Here is a 15,944-nt window from a genome sequence, read left to right on the forward strand (position 1 = left end):
TTGACACCAAGGTAGACTTTGTAAACCTCTAAAACATGCGAATCCAAAAAAATATCCTATAAAAATACTGTAAATCATGAAGAAGACTATTTTATTTATATGTTTGGTAACATTTGAATACCTGATTTGACACAGGTGCGCTGAACTAGAGCATTCAAAAAAGTGTACAAACCATGATCTTATTTTCGACTGGACAAACCAACGTCATTTACCTCATGACATAAAAAACCCCACTTCGTGGTTTATTTAAAAAAAATATAAAAACAAATAAAAAATGAAAATAAATAGAAATAAATAATAAATAATCAATATGACAATATTACCATGATGCTTCCATCGTCGTGCTCAATAGGCGGTTGTAGATGCCGGTCCTGAAGGTTCTCGTTGTTCTTACGCCTTTTCTTGTCAAACAGCTCGAACTTGCACTTGTCCGACCAACTAACACGCTTCCAGATCTTCCGGAAACTTGACATGGTACCTCGCAAACTTAAGTCGTTTATTTTTTGTTTGAATTGCTGATCATCGGTCGCTTTTTGGCGAAGTAGCTCTTCAGCGTCGTCGAATGCACAATGATCCACGAAGTGTATTTAAGTGTAAACTAGCACCTAGTGCTCGACAGTTATTCTCTGGACAAAAACTGTCTTCGGCAAAGTTGTTAGATAGAGCGTTCATATTGTCAACATTTTCGATGGAATAAAACATTTAACTTGCTTATCTTTATGGATAGAGGTAAAAATAGGTCGGCAATATTGTAGCCCCAGCTATTTTAAGCAACTTTGTAGAACAAAGTTTTTTTCTATCTATTGAAATAACCGATACAGTGCTTTTTTCTAAGTTGCGTTAGAGTCACTATGAAAAAAAAGGTTTTTTGCTTTAACATTTCTATTTCAAATTTTATATGCGAACTGTCTGTTGAAGACTTGTATAGCTTAGTAAAAAAACATTTTTCGATGCAGAATTTGTCAATAATTCAACTCTACTCAAAGTTATTAATATTTCTTCCCCAAAAATACTCCCTTTTCATTTGTTTGTCGTTCTTTGTGGGGCGAACATATAATTTTTTTTGTGGCTTTTGAAAGAGTATATTTGACCTTATATATGGTGAGATTTTCAAATTTATGTTATTTTTTTGTATTTGAGTAAATTAAAATTGAAATCATAAGTTTTTGGGTGAAAACCCATCAATAACCTTGAGTAGGATTAGGATCAATGAGGTACATATGAGGTGGAGGTAAGCAGGGTATATTTTTGTTGATAAACAAAAAATGATGTTACTACTTGCATTCAATATGACGTTTATATGGAAGAACAAAACAATGTTAAAAAAAGGAGAAGGAGTCGAGCCTAGGGCACAGCCGTAAGTTTGACATAGGACTGTGGTTGTGCGGAGCATTTTTTTAATGTCATTCATATCGTTATTCAAAAATCTGTTATTTCAACTCTTTTGAAACTCCAAATGGTGACCCTTATGCACTCATAACCGTCGAACGGGTTGTAACGAACAAAAAAAATATTAGCTTCTGGCAGGAGGTTCAACTATCTAACTGAAAACGATTATCTAATATCAGTTTAACACATTACAGGTGGAATGGTAGACGAAGTATGTGAAGATCGGTGGAAAAAAATATATATCGTCATTGATTGAATTAAATATAAAGTTTATGGGGAAAAACAAAGAAATGTTGAAAATAATTACGGTTTCGTGATATTTTAAGGCAAAATACACATGAAATATAAAACTGCTTTATTTTTAATGGGTAGGTATGGTATTGTGGTTTCTTTCCATTGTCTTATTTTTATTATTAGTCTTATTCTAAGTCATCGGGTGAAATAGTGTTCGTTTGTAGACTATATTTCACGCCACAGACACTAATAATATTTGTCTAGATAAGCCCTAAAAGAATACAATTTTGATGCAGGATTTGAAATATGAAAGTTAGAGCAAAAAAACCGTTCTTTCATGGTCACCTTAATGCAACTTAGAATGAAAAGTGCTAGATCGGTTATCACGGTAAGTTAGATTTTTGATTTCACCTAAAATGTTGGTCACCCTATTTTTGACAATACAGAAATGAGCGCTCCATCATACATAACAACTTTGTCGAAGACGGTTTTTATCTAGAGAATAAAAAAATGAAGAAAGCATATTTTTTGGGGGAGAAATATCAATAACTTTGAGTACAGTTTAGATATTGAGAAGTTCTGCATCGAAAAAAATCTTAGTAAGCTCTAAAAGTCTTCTGGAGACAGTTTGCATGTAGAATTTGAAATATAAAAGTTTCAGCAAAAGAATTTTTTTTATGTGACATGTTTTTTATGTTTTTATGTAGAAAAAACGCTATATCGGTTATTTCAAGAGATAGAAAAAACTTTGTTCTACAAAGTTGTTTAAAATAACAATTACAATATTGTCGAACTATGTTTACCTCTATCTATAAGTATAAAGAAGCTAGATTTTTTATTTTCTCGAAAAATTTTATCACCCTATTTTGACAACATAAAAATGAGTGATCTACTATATAACAACTTTGTCGAAGACAGTTTTTGTTTAGAAAATAACTTTCGAGCTCTAGATGCTAATTTCCCCATAAATGCACTTCCTGGACCACTGCGATTGGAAAGGTTCGGATCCAACCTTTCATAAATCTCCCGAATGGTCGTTCATAGGATTTTCTTTGCATTCCAGATGATTAACGTGTTCGTTCTTGCATCATTCTTACGTTTCGGTCCTTTTCCCGATCGATCGGCCACGCTGCCGAGTATCTGTTGCATCCGAATGACCAGCTGGACCGCACCTCGACTTACGCCATACTTCCCAGCAAATTTCGGACCTGTTTGTAAATTTGCTTTCAACCCATTTTCCGGAAGCTTCCTCAGCGTCAAAAACACGTCACTACGCCCCAAAAGTTGACTAAACAGCTACGTTTGTGTCGGATGTAAACAGCCAGCTGTCAAAACCCAGAAAATAAATCAACGATACTGGAATGGCAAAATGGTCTACTAATTACCTACTTTTACGGAGTATTGACAGGAATACCGAAAATTTTGAAAAATCTTTTCATATCGAAAAACTTCGATTTCAAATGGTGGAGATTTTGTTCGTGCCCATCACTGTATTTTTAACAGTCTATTTGTCCATCGCAAAGCATCCAGCGAATTTGAGCCGTGAAACGATTTGGAAGTGTGTATTTTGAAGCGGATGAGAGCGAAGTAAACATTGCTCGATCTGTTTGTGCGAATTTGTTTTTGTGAGGAATAATATATATGCGAAGATAAATGAATCGAAAATTGTACAACAGGATTTCTTTCTTAAAGTGTTATTAAACCGTAGAGCTCCGCTTTTGGACGTTTTTGGTCGTAGATATAGTAGACAATGATTGCGATAAATCTAATCACTAAATAATCGTAAGTTGGTTGCATACTCAGATAGAAGAAAAGACAAAAAACCATTGATCCCTTCAATTATTTATCTAATTGTATTTTTGTGTGTTTTGTTGGGACCTGGGATATTACCTTATATGTCACCGAATATAGACCATCGCCGACGATTGTCTGGAAAATAAAGTTTTTTCTCTCATTTTCAACATCATTGCTAGAATTTGTAATATAAGCCAAAGGAAAAAACTATAATTTTTACTGAAAAATGTCATTAGTGTTTTATGAATTGATTTAATGTCATATGAAATATCACAAATGATCGTAAATCAACCTCAATTTTTAATGAGTGGTTCTTTTTTTTGTGCTGGTTACGTAAACCGATCGAGTTTTGTACCGAAAAAGAGTATTTTTGATGTATTAATAATTTACGCACAGAATGGAAAATAAAAAAATCGTCCTCTACCTGCAAAATCCTGCCAAAAGATTTAGAAAAGGTAGAAGTTTGCGATGGAGAATGATTTCAGTGCCGTGTTTCCAATGATATGTTAAAAATTAACAGAAATCCAGCGTAAATTTTTTTTAAGGTCTCATATCTAACGATTCTATATAAACAGATTTAAGTATCTCCGAATTGAATTGAGTTAAAGATCATTGGTTGGTTTGTCTACCTTCTCTTTTAGTACAACAATCTAACGAATCAAATGTTGTATGCTTTGTACTCATGAGTTTTTTTTCTCTTCTTTTTCTCTATTTCCTTTTCATGTACATACTGCTACTAATTTTATACTACCACCCCTCTGCCTGCGCGTCTGTTCTATCGGCATCACTATATACTACCAACATAAACACAAACAAAAAAAAACAAATGACATCACTACCGTTAATAACATTCCCTCTAAAATTTATCACGTACATACGAAATCGTGCTGACTCACACACACACACACACACCCACACCCACAAAAATCTCGCGACCTGCTGCGATTTCACCCGTGGCATCGTTGCGAATCACGACACCGTTAATTTGACACAACCACGAAATCCACTCGCATTGAACATGGCGCGCCTGTTGCTGCTGAATGACAATGATATGAACAAAACCGTTGAACCAACAAATAATTCGATCGGGTAAATCATCGAAATTGAACGCCCGACATCTGCTCGGAACATTCGGCATACGGCAACGTATTTCAATTCGGCCCCATCTTCAACTGTTTCCGACAACAACATTCACTGTCAACGACGTGCGCCGCGTGCCTCATCTCGTCTGTTCAATAACCAAAACAAAAAAAATACAATCACTGCAATGACAATTTTCCTCTTAAAATACCAAAACAAAAATTGATGGATGAACTTTTTGTAAGTAAACAAAATTACTTCTCGATTTGTTTTGAATACGTTTTGGCGCTCTGTCTCTCCTCGTGCGCAGTTGTGTGTGTATTCTCGTTCTCGCTTTTTTTTGCTACAAAAATGGTTCCGTTTTTATTTACAGTATAAACGCCGCCTGCTTGGGTTGCTTGATCGCGAACAAAGAAAACAAAGCCGCACATTGTTGCTTCCGAACGCACAAGCACACACACATATGCAACACACCTACACAGAGAAAGCTTGCATTTTATACACTTTTTTTTTCCAGAAAGTGAAAAAAAGAAAAGCGGAGCGAAATCAGCGAACGCATTCTCGCTACGTTGATTGCATATCTTGCAGGATCACCGTCCGCATGGCGGACGCCATCGCGAGTCGACTTTGAAAGTGGAAAAGTTAAAACTGCGCTTCTGTGCAGTTAACGAATGCTTAATTCGGAGTCTTTTGTTTACTCGCTGCGAAACGAGGAACGGCAGACGGGTTACAGATGGATGCGCATCAGCTGGAATCAGTTTAATTTATCTCGACCGAGAAAGTTTTCCGACGAGATGGTAGATAAAGGAGAAAAACTGGAAGTGGGTTATATCTATGGTATAACCGCAAGGGTGACGTAGGACTCTCGTTGATATAGAGATCATTTGTATGAAGTTGAATCTGAATTCATTCTGAATGAATGAATATTTGGAGAACTTCGAAAACGAGAGCGTTACGTTGGAGGCACAAGGTTTTATGCATCCAATATTGGATACGGAAATATCCTACTGATGGGGAAGAATAATCTTCAGAAGCTATCCTGTTGATTGCGATTGATTGAAAAACCACAAAACCAAATGTATTTGGTCACAGTGTTACATGGATAGAAAACATTCAATTAAACTCTTTCACATGAATATATTTTGAAAATTCCCAAAGGAACTGGCAGATTATTTTCAGTAACGATTAGATATTTCCACATTTTCCTCGATACTGGAAGCCCACCAGTGGTTAATGCCAACTCGATAACCATCTGTTAATAGCACTTGATTGAAACATATTTGGTCACAGTGTTACATGGATAGAAAACATTCAATTAAACTCTTTCACATGAATATATTTTGAAAATTCCCAGAGGAACTGGCAGATTATTTTCAGTAACGATTAGTTATTTCCACATTTTCCTCGATACTGGAAGCCCACCAGTGGTTAATGCCAACTCGATAACCACCTGTTAATAGCACTTGATTGAAACATATTTGGTCACAGTGTTACATGGATAGAAAACATTCAATTAAATTCTTTCACATGAATATATTTTGAAAATTCCCAAAGGAACTGGCAGATTATTTTCAGTAACGATTAGATATTTCCACATTTTCCTCGATACTGGAAGCCCACCAGTGGTTAATACCAACTCGATAACCACCTGTTAATAGCACTTGATTGAAACATATTTGGTCACAGTGTTACATGGATAGAAAACATTCAATTAAATTCTTTCACATAAATATATTTTGAAAATTCCCAAAGGAACTGGCAGATTATTTTCCAGCAATGATTAGATCTTTCCGGAACTTTCTCGATGCTGAATGGCATCCTAACGAAAAGAGTTCTGCGCGTGTATGTGTTCTCCTTCGCCGTCCACCTCCTCCAGCACGTTAGGCAACGATGTTGTCTTGTCGATGTCCTCACGAAAAATGAATGTGTCTCACCACCAGAATATCGCTTAAATATGCTTTTTGTGTGTGATTGAATCGAGAGAAGGTGTGGTTTACAATGGCAATTTGGAAGGCAAACTAGAGGGGAATGAACTCTCTGAGCTCGGAACTTTCGGCGACTGAGCAATAATCGATTGCGGGCGCATACAATATTGGATACGGAAATATCCTACTGATGGGGAAGAATAATCTTCTGAAGCTATCCTGTTAATTGCGATTGATTTAAAAACCACAAAACCAAATGTATTTGGTCACAGTGTTACATGGATAGAAAACATTCAATTAAACTCTTTCACATGAATATATTTTGAAAATTCCCAAAGGAACTGGCAGATTATTTTCAGTAACGATTAGATATTTCCACATTTTCCTCGATACTGGAAGCCCACCAGTGGTTAATGCCAACTCGATAACCACCTGTTAATAGCACTTGATTGAAACATATTTGGTCACAGTGTTACATGGATAGAAAACATTCAATTAAACTGTTTCACATGAATATATTTTGAAAATTCCCAGAGGAACTGGCAGATTATTTTCAGTAACGATTAGTTATTTCCACATTTTCCTCGATACTGGAAGCCCACCAGTGGTTAATGCCAACTCGATAACCACCTGTTAATAGCACTTGATTGAAACATATTTGGTCACAGTGTTACATGGATAGAAAACATTCAATTAAACTCTTTCACATGAATATATTTTGAAAATTCCCAGAGGAACTGGCAGATTATTTTCAGTAACGATTAGATATTTCCACATTTTCCTCGATACTGGAAGCCCACCAGTGGTTAATGCCAAATCGATAACCACCTGTTAATAGCACTTGATTGAAACATATTTGGTCACAGTGTAACATGGATAGAAAACATTCAATTAAACTCTTTCACATGAATATATTTCGAAAATTCCCAAAGGAACTGGCAGATTATTTTCCAGCAATGATTAGATCTTTCCGGAACTTTCTCGATGCTGAATGGCATCCTAACGGAAAGAGTTCTGCGCGTGTATGTGTCGATCCTTCGCCGTCCACCTCCTCCAGCACGTTAGGCAACGATGTTGTCTTGTCGATGTCCTCACGAAAAATGAATGTGTCTCACCACCAGAATATCGCTTAAGTATGCTTTTTGTGTGTGATTGAACCGAGAGAAGGTGTGGTTTACGATGGCAATTTGGAAGGCAAACTAGAGGGGAATGAACTCTCTGAGCTCGGAACTTTCGGCGACTGAGCAATAATCGATTGCGGGCGCATACAATATTGGATACGGAAATATCCTACTGATGGGGAAGAATAATCTTCTGAAGCTATCCTGTTAATTGCGATTGATTGAAAAACCACAAAACCAAATGTATTTGGTCACAGTGTTACATGGATAGAAAACATTCAATTAAACTCTTTCACATGAATATATTTTGAAAATTCCCAAAGGAACTGGCAGATTATTTTCAGTAACGATTAGATATTTCCACATTTTCCTCGATACTGGAAGCCCACCAGTGGTTAATGCCAACTCGATAACCACCTGTTAATAGCACTTGATTGAAACATATTTGGTCACAGTGTTACATGGATAGAAAACATTCAATTAAATTCTTTCACATAAATATATTTTGAAAATTCCCAAAGGAACTGGCAGATTATTTTCCAGCAATGATTAGATCTTTCCGGAACTTTCTCGATGCTGAATGGCATCCTAACGAAAAGAGTTCTGCGCGTGTATGTGTTCTCCTTCGCCGTCCACCTCCTCCAGCACGTTAGGCAACGATGTTGTCTTGTCGATGTCCTCACGAAAAATGAATGTGTCTCACCACCAGAATATCGCTTAAGTATGCTTTTTGTGTGTGATTGAACCGAGAGAAGGTGTGGTTTACGATGGCAATTTGGAAGGCAAACTAGAGGGGAATGAACTCTCTGAGCTCGGAACTTTCGGCGACTGAGCAATAATCGATTGCGGGCGCGTACAATATTGGATACGGAAATATCCTACTGATGGGGAAGAATAATCTTCTGAAGCTATCCTGTTAATTGCGATTGATTGAAAAACCACAAAACCAAATGTATTTGGTCACAGTGTTACATGGATAGAAAACATTCAATTAAACTCTTTCACATGAATATATTTTGAAAATTCCCAAAGGAACTGGCAGATTATTTTCAGTAACGATTAGATATTTCCACATTTTCCTCGATACTGGAAGCCCACCAGTGGTTTATGCCAACTCGATAACCACCTGTTAATAGCACTTGATTGAAACATATTTGGTCACAGTGTAACATGGATAGAAAACATTCAATTAAACTCTTTCACATGAATATATTTTGAAAATTCCCAAAGGAACTGGCAGATTATTTTCAGTAACGATTAGATATTTCCACATTTTCCTCGATACTGGAAGCCCACCAGTGGTTAATGCCAACTCAATAATCACCTGTTAATAGCACTTGATTGAAACATATTTGGTCACAGTGTTACATGGATAGAAAACATTCAATTAAACTCTTTCACATGAATATATTTTGAAAATTCCCAAAGGAACTGGCAGATTATTTTAAGTAACGATTAGATATTTCCACATTTTCCTCGATACTGGAAGCCCACCAGTGGTTAATGCCAACTCGATAACCACCTGTTAATAGCACTTGATTGAAACATATTTGGTCACAGTGTAACATGGATAGAAAACATTCAATTAAACTCTTTCACATGAATATATTTTGAAAATTCCCAGAGGAACTGGCAGATTATTCTCAGTAACGATTAGATATTTCCACATTTTCCTCGATACTGGAAGCCCACCAGTGGTTAATGCCAACTCGATAACCACCTGTTAATAGCCGCGCGTGTATGTGTGTGTAGCGATGTCTTCCCAGGGAACCGTTTGTGGCATCACTCTCCTCCTGATAGATTCCCTTCTGGCCTAGGGTGCTCAAACAGGCTCTTGGTGACACCGTTCATCCGCGCTTTCATGATAAATAAAGAGCTTCACCGCAACAGCGACAACATGCTCCAATCGCTGTTCAATTAGAACTGAGTGGATTTCCGAGCGTCGCTCGCTTATATACCGATTGGTGATTTCAATAGCCTGTTTTGAAAGCAATTTTACGACTATTGAAACAAGTTTTTGGATCAAAAAGTAACAAGTATATAACGCGTAGACATTTTATCTTTCGAATGAAGTGTTTATCATACCATTTCGTTCAGTTGTTTAGGAGCTATTAACGCTCAAAATCTCGGTCTCCGGCGTAACGCTTTCGTTTTCGAAACTTTGATTTTACACCCCGGTATAGAAATGAAAGACGTAGTCCTACGTCAAAAAAGAAAAGGGTTAAATGGAGATCACACTTTGGTGGAAGTTTATTAGCGAAGGAGCCAGCACAAGTGGAATGTCGGAATCAATTTAACAGAACAGAGTAAACAGGGTTTGCAACGAGATTGACCCGATGGGATGAGAACAGTTTAGCGTGCAATGGTTGGGTCCTCTTCAGATTCGTTGCGTTGGGATGGGTATCATTTGCGGATTACGCTTTTGATAAAGACAAAGCGCCATTCTTAGGGGGTATTTGTGGTGTTAAAGAATTCATTTGAAATTGGATTCCCTTCGTGCTCCGTTCGAAGTCGTCAATCTATCCAGCGGGCAATCTTGCAACGAGCTCTCAGTTCCGAAACAAAACACTAAAGGGTACTCTAAAAAAAATTTACGTTACTTTGTGCTACTCTATACCGAAATGATATATAGTTGGAATTGATCATCTTTGATTTAAATCATCGCCGGATTGCTGCTACTGTTATCAGAAAAGAAATGGAAATTAAAAATCAATTTCATCAGTATTGAATGTATAAGTGAGTCACATTTCCAACACTACTAGTGACATCCATGTCAAGTTTCAGCCAAGGCACATAGAATTATATTTCAGGTGAGCCAATACGTCAAAATCACTGCAGGCATTTAGAGAATCAACTGTATTTTGTTTGTGAACGAACCACAATCAGGGTTATCTTACCTACAGAATAATCTGCATTTTTACAAATTTCTAAAACATTCCGGAACCAAGCATCTGTAGTTATAGATTGCAGAATTTCTATGTTTTATACACAGTTTACAGATTTTTCAAAACAATGATCCAATATTAATTATGGCTTGATGTCACTGCTTTACAATCTGTTGCTGATGTGTTTCTGATGTTCCGCCTGAAATGCTATTCCTAATGCGGACTAGAAAATCGGTCTTAATTGTGTTAGGAAAACGCATTGCGCGCTACACATTTTTAGTTATCCTTCGCACTGCCCAAAGTGAAAAAATAAGACTAAGTCCATTGGGTGCATTTTTTTAATTTTTGTAATATATTTCAACGAAAACAATACCCTACATTTCCTTTTTTGACAAACATTTTATGGGTTTTACAGTTTTCGAGTTCGAATTTTTTGAAAAACATTAAGGCCTTTTTGAAAAAGTAGTCTTTTTCTAGATTTTAAGTATGTAATGTTGCCTAAATGATTAATAATGGCTTTACATCCACAACGTTTCAATGCAATCAGAGATGTTGCTGCCAATGACCAGCCGGACTGTCATGGGATTCGTCCAATGCTAAGATTATGCTTCAAAATTGGACTAATAAACTTAATACACTCTGTCCAACTTCTATAACACCAGGTGATGATCCTGCTGCTTTGTGTCATTGTAAACAAACAACGCTTCAATTCATATTCGTATTGGTAACTACCATACAATGCATAATTTTCGTATGTGTGTGTGGCAGTGCTGAGCGTGAACAAACGTTTTTGTATTTTGACGTAGGACTACGTCTTTCATTTCTATACCGGGGTGTAAAATCAAAGTTTCGAAATCGAAAGCGTTACGCCGGAGACCGAGATTTTGAGCGTTAATAGCTCCTGAACAACTGAACGAAATGGTATGATAAACACTTCATTCGAAAGATAAAATGTCTACGCGTTATATACTTGTTACTTTTTGATCCAAAAACTTGTTTCAATAGCCTTAAAATTGTTCTCGAAACAGGCTATTTAAATCACCAATTGGTATATAAGCGAGCGCCGCTCGGAAATCCACTCAGTTCTAATTGAACAGCGATTGGAGCATGTTGTCGCTGTTGTGGTGAAGCTCTTCGTTTATCATAAAAGCGCGGATGAACGGTGTCACCAAGAGCCTGTTTGTGCACATTAGGCCAGAAGGGAATCCATCAGGAGGAGAGTGATGCCACAAACGGTTCTCCGGGAAGACATCGCTACATACACACATACACGCGCGGAATTCTTTCCGTTTGGATGCCATTCAGCATCGAGAAAGTTCCGGAAAGATCTAATCATTTCTGGAAAATAATCTGCCAGTTCCTCTGGGAATTTAAAAATACATTCATGTGAAAGAGTTTATTTTAATGTTTTCTAACCATATAACACAGCGATCAAATACATTTGATTTTGTAATTTTTCAACCAAGTGTAATTAGCAGGAAAGCTTCTGAAGATTATTCGTCCCCATCAGTAGGATATTTCCGTATCCAATATTGTATGCGCACGCAATCGATTATTGCTCAGTCGCCGAAAGTTTCGAGCTCAGAGAGTTCAATCCCCTCTAGTTTGCCTTCCAAATTGCCATCGTAAACCACACCTTCTCTCGATTCAATCTCGCACAAAGAGCATATTCTGGTGGTGAGACGCATTCATTTTTCGTGAGGACATCGACAAGACAACATCGTTGCCTAACGTGCTGGAGGAGGTGGACGGCGAAGGATCGACACATACACGCGCAGAACTCTTTCCGTTAGGATGCCATTCAGCATCGAGAAAGTTCCGGAAAGATCTAATCATTGCTGGAAAATAATCTGCCAGTTCCTCTGGGAATTTAAAAATACATTCATGTGAAAGAGTTTATTTTAATGTTTTCTATCCATGTAACACTGTGACCAAATATTTTTCAATCAAGTGCTATTAACAGGTGGTTATCGAGTTAGTATTAACCACTGGTGGGCTTCCAGTATCGAGGAAAATGTGGAAATATCTAATCGTTGCTGGAAAATAATCTGCCAGTTCCCCTTGGAATTGAAAATTACATTCAAGCGAAAGAGTTTATTTTAATGTTTTCTATCCATAAAATATCCATATAATACATTTGGTTTTGTGATTTGCCAATCAAGTGCAGTAAGCAGGAAAGCTTCTGAAGATTATTCTTCAGAACAAGGTTTTTCGTATCCTATATTGGATGCATAAAACCTTGTGCCTCCAACGTAACGCTCTCGTTTTCGAAGTCCCCCAAATATTCATTTATTCATTCATTCAGAATGGATTTTGATTCAACTTCAAACAAATGATCTCTAAATCAACGATAGTTCTACGTCACCCTTGCGGTTATACCATAGATATAACCCACTTCCTGTTATTTAAGTGTCACGTTTGTATAATACCAGTTAAATTTTCCTTTGTTTTAGATGTTTTGATCAATAAATCTGGAAAATTCCGAAGCGAAAAGTACTCAGGGAGAGAGAGAAAAAGGACAAATCGGTGCATTTTACCAATAAAATGTTGGTATCAGAGGAATTGCTCGTCAGATTAGACGATCCCATCAAGCAGTGCTTAATTATTTGGCGAATCCTCACGGATACAGTCAAAAGTAGAGAGCTCTACGTAAATCGAAGCTCTCTGACCGGGATAAACGGAGAAATAGTTAGAACAGTTTCGAATACTTCAAAATCACCTATGCAAATAAAACAATTTTTGAATTTAAATGTTTCCCAGGAAACAATTCGTCAAGCTTTGGTAAAAAATCCTTGCTTAAAGAGGGCTAAAAAGGTTGAGGCTCCTAATCTTACACCATCTCGCATCGAATGACGTCTAAGTTTTGCCAAAGCTCACATGAACCGACATTGGGAGATGATATGATATGACAAAGAATGTTTTCGAAAAAATAAATTTTGCTATATACCATAATGAAAAGTTCTTCAATGAAAGATTGTATGTTTTACTTCTAAATTTTCTAGGTTATCTTCAATGACGATAAAAAGTTCAATTTGGATGGTCCTGATGGTTTCAGCAATATTTTATAACCAGGAACATTGGAGGAGGATGGTGCATTGTTTGGGCGGGATTCTGTGTAACCAGAAAATTCAAGATAGCTGTCACATTCTTCAGAATGAATAGTAAAGATTACATACATGTTCTGGAATCTTCTGTCCTACCGTTTTTGCGAAGATATCGTTGCAAAAAAATCTCGTTCCAGCAAGACAATGCCGCTATTCATGCCAACAAGGAAACTAAGCAATGGATAAAGGTATAAAAACTTGACTTGTTGAAAATCATCGGGGGATCCTATTATACAGAATCTACGCTGAGGGAAAGCGGTACACTACGGTTGATGAACTCAAAGCCGCAATTTCGGAGACGTTAGACAATATCGAGAAATCCGTTCTGCAGAATTTGGTAAATAGTACGCCAACGCTAATTTTTCAGGTTATTAACCGATATGACAAGATTATCAACTGTTGCCGATTGTTTCGAATTTTTCATTGATACTACTTACGACTTTTGAAATGGTCTTATAAAAACTGGACAGCTGAAATTATAGTATTTAAACCCAATAAATAAACAAACGGCTCTTTTGAACGAAATTGACGTTAAATATACTTTAATGCAATGTATGAAAATATATTGTTGAAATTCTAACTGTTTATGTTACAACGAAATATATTCAAGGTGGCCTTATAGAAGTTGGACAGAGTGTTCCTACAGAAGAGTGTCGGACAGTCACCCAGTTATTCCGGAATTGTTTTATTTGGATCAAATATGTTTTGTTGCAATATCTGTTGGCTTTTGAAAGATACACCCAAAATTAAGGTTTAGCACAAGTTTCCTAATCCTGACTTATTACATTAAATGAGCCTAAAAAACAGAACATGTCATGACTCGCAAATACTGGTATAGCATTTGTATAATATATATGGTATAGCAATATAAGATCTATATGAGCGAGCGAAACAAGAGACACATTGCAAATAAGCACGAATTAAAGCATTTCACATTCCAACTTTTTATAATGAGGTGTAATATTTTCACGCATTTATGCAACAGCATCAGTAGCTATGTGGATAGCGTGGTAGTGTAAAACAGCCTTGCATTCCAGCCGGTCTTGGTTCGATCCCGGTTGACATCTTTTAGTTTTTTTTATGAGTATAATCCCAAGCTGACGTTCAGTCTTAGAGAAAGAGATGTCTGCTCCCATATATACAAAAATTCTAAAACTATTGGAAAAGGTACTAAATGATTTTAAATTATTTCGCATCTCTCACTTGTGTCGACAAATTTGAATGTAATAAATCATTCCTAAATCTCATATTGGAATGGAAAGGTAAGATCCCAGAAATGGCTATTCATGTGATCATGATGGCATCCATACTTTACATAAGGTTTGGCTTTAATTCGAAATGAAAGCACCCAAACGTCTTTCCTCAATGTATAATTTTTGATATCCTCGCCACGATGAACAATCTCATGATGCCCCTGCCTCTGGAGCCCGAAAGTCATAATTTTGATTGCCGAAAATTATGCAACTCATTAAGGGACCTTTTACTATATGATTTATTCTCCCCGTCATCATTTTATGTACTGCTGCAGAGCACCAAGCTACCATCAAATTCCTTCCATCCTTTCCGACACTCATGCTTTTCGTAAGGTTACCGTGACACAGCTTGACACATGCTCACCCGAAACACACACACTAACGCATTTCATCTCCGGTGGGCGTCACTCCGTCTGTTCTGTGCCGAAATAAATTAGTAGTAAAGCAGATTCCGTTTGCTTGCACGCTCCGCTTTGTATGGTAAATGTGCTCTCTAGCTTAATTTTCGCTTTCGTGTTTGGCCTCTAGATGGCATTGCTTTAACTCCACCAAACTAACAGTTGTCGATTTCCTCAGAATCGGAACCACTCTAGCCATTTTCAGCATTGCTGGGTAATATTTCCCATCAAACACATTTCTCGCGTCAGCGCGACACTGTCAAGTTAGCAACTTTGGATGTCATTAAATGAAACCGTTGCCACGCTGTCTCCGACCATCGCCATCATCCGAATCTCAATTCAATTCTGAGTGTGCGTGTCATGTATTTGTTCTGTTTTTGTGTTACGAGATGAAGTGTTCATTTCGATTGTACTGCTTGTACCGATTTTACTTTCCAAAGGCGCGGAAAAGAGTGCGCGTATGTTTGAAAATAGAAAAAAAACGCTTTACTTGGAAATTAGATTATTTCTCGCCTGATAATTCCCACCTTAGATAACAACGAATTATATAGCAACCTCTCAGCGAGATTTCCAGACGAATAACAATGGCGCTTCATGTTGTGGGTGTTTGAGTTAATTTTTTGTTTTAACTTTTCCTTTCCATCATTTGTTTCCGTTGTTGGTTTGGACCGAAATTACTTAGTTCGTCTAGCCCATCTGTTTTTCTTTTCCAAACCATATTCCATCCAATGCTGCAAACTTGCAAATCGAATAACAAACTT

At 37.0% G+C, this 15,944-nt stretch overlaps 1 protein-coding gene across 8 annotated transcripts in view; it reads left to right on the top strand.

Moving 5' to 3' along the window:
• The window catches only part of LOC129773288 (sodium/calcium exchanger 3), a 352,801-nt gene that overhangs the window by 215,853 nt on the left and 121,004 nt on the right, over positions 1–15,944 (top strand). The window lies entirely within an intron of this gene.

The sequence above is a fragment of the Toxorhynchites rutilus genome, chromosome 1 (assembly GCF_029784135.1).
Source record: "Toxorhynchites rutilus septentrionalis strain SRP chromosome 1, ASM2978413v1, whole genome shotgun sequence".
Lineage (NCBI taxonomy): Eukaryota > Metazoa > Arthropoda > Insecta > Diptera > Culicidae > Toxorhynchites > Toxorhynchites rutilus.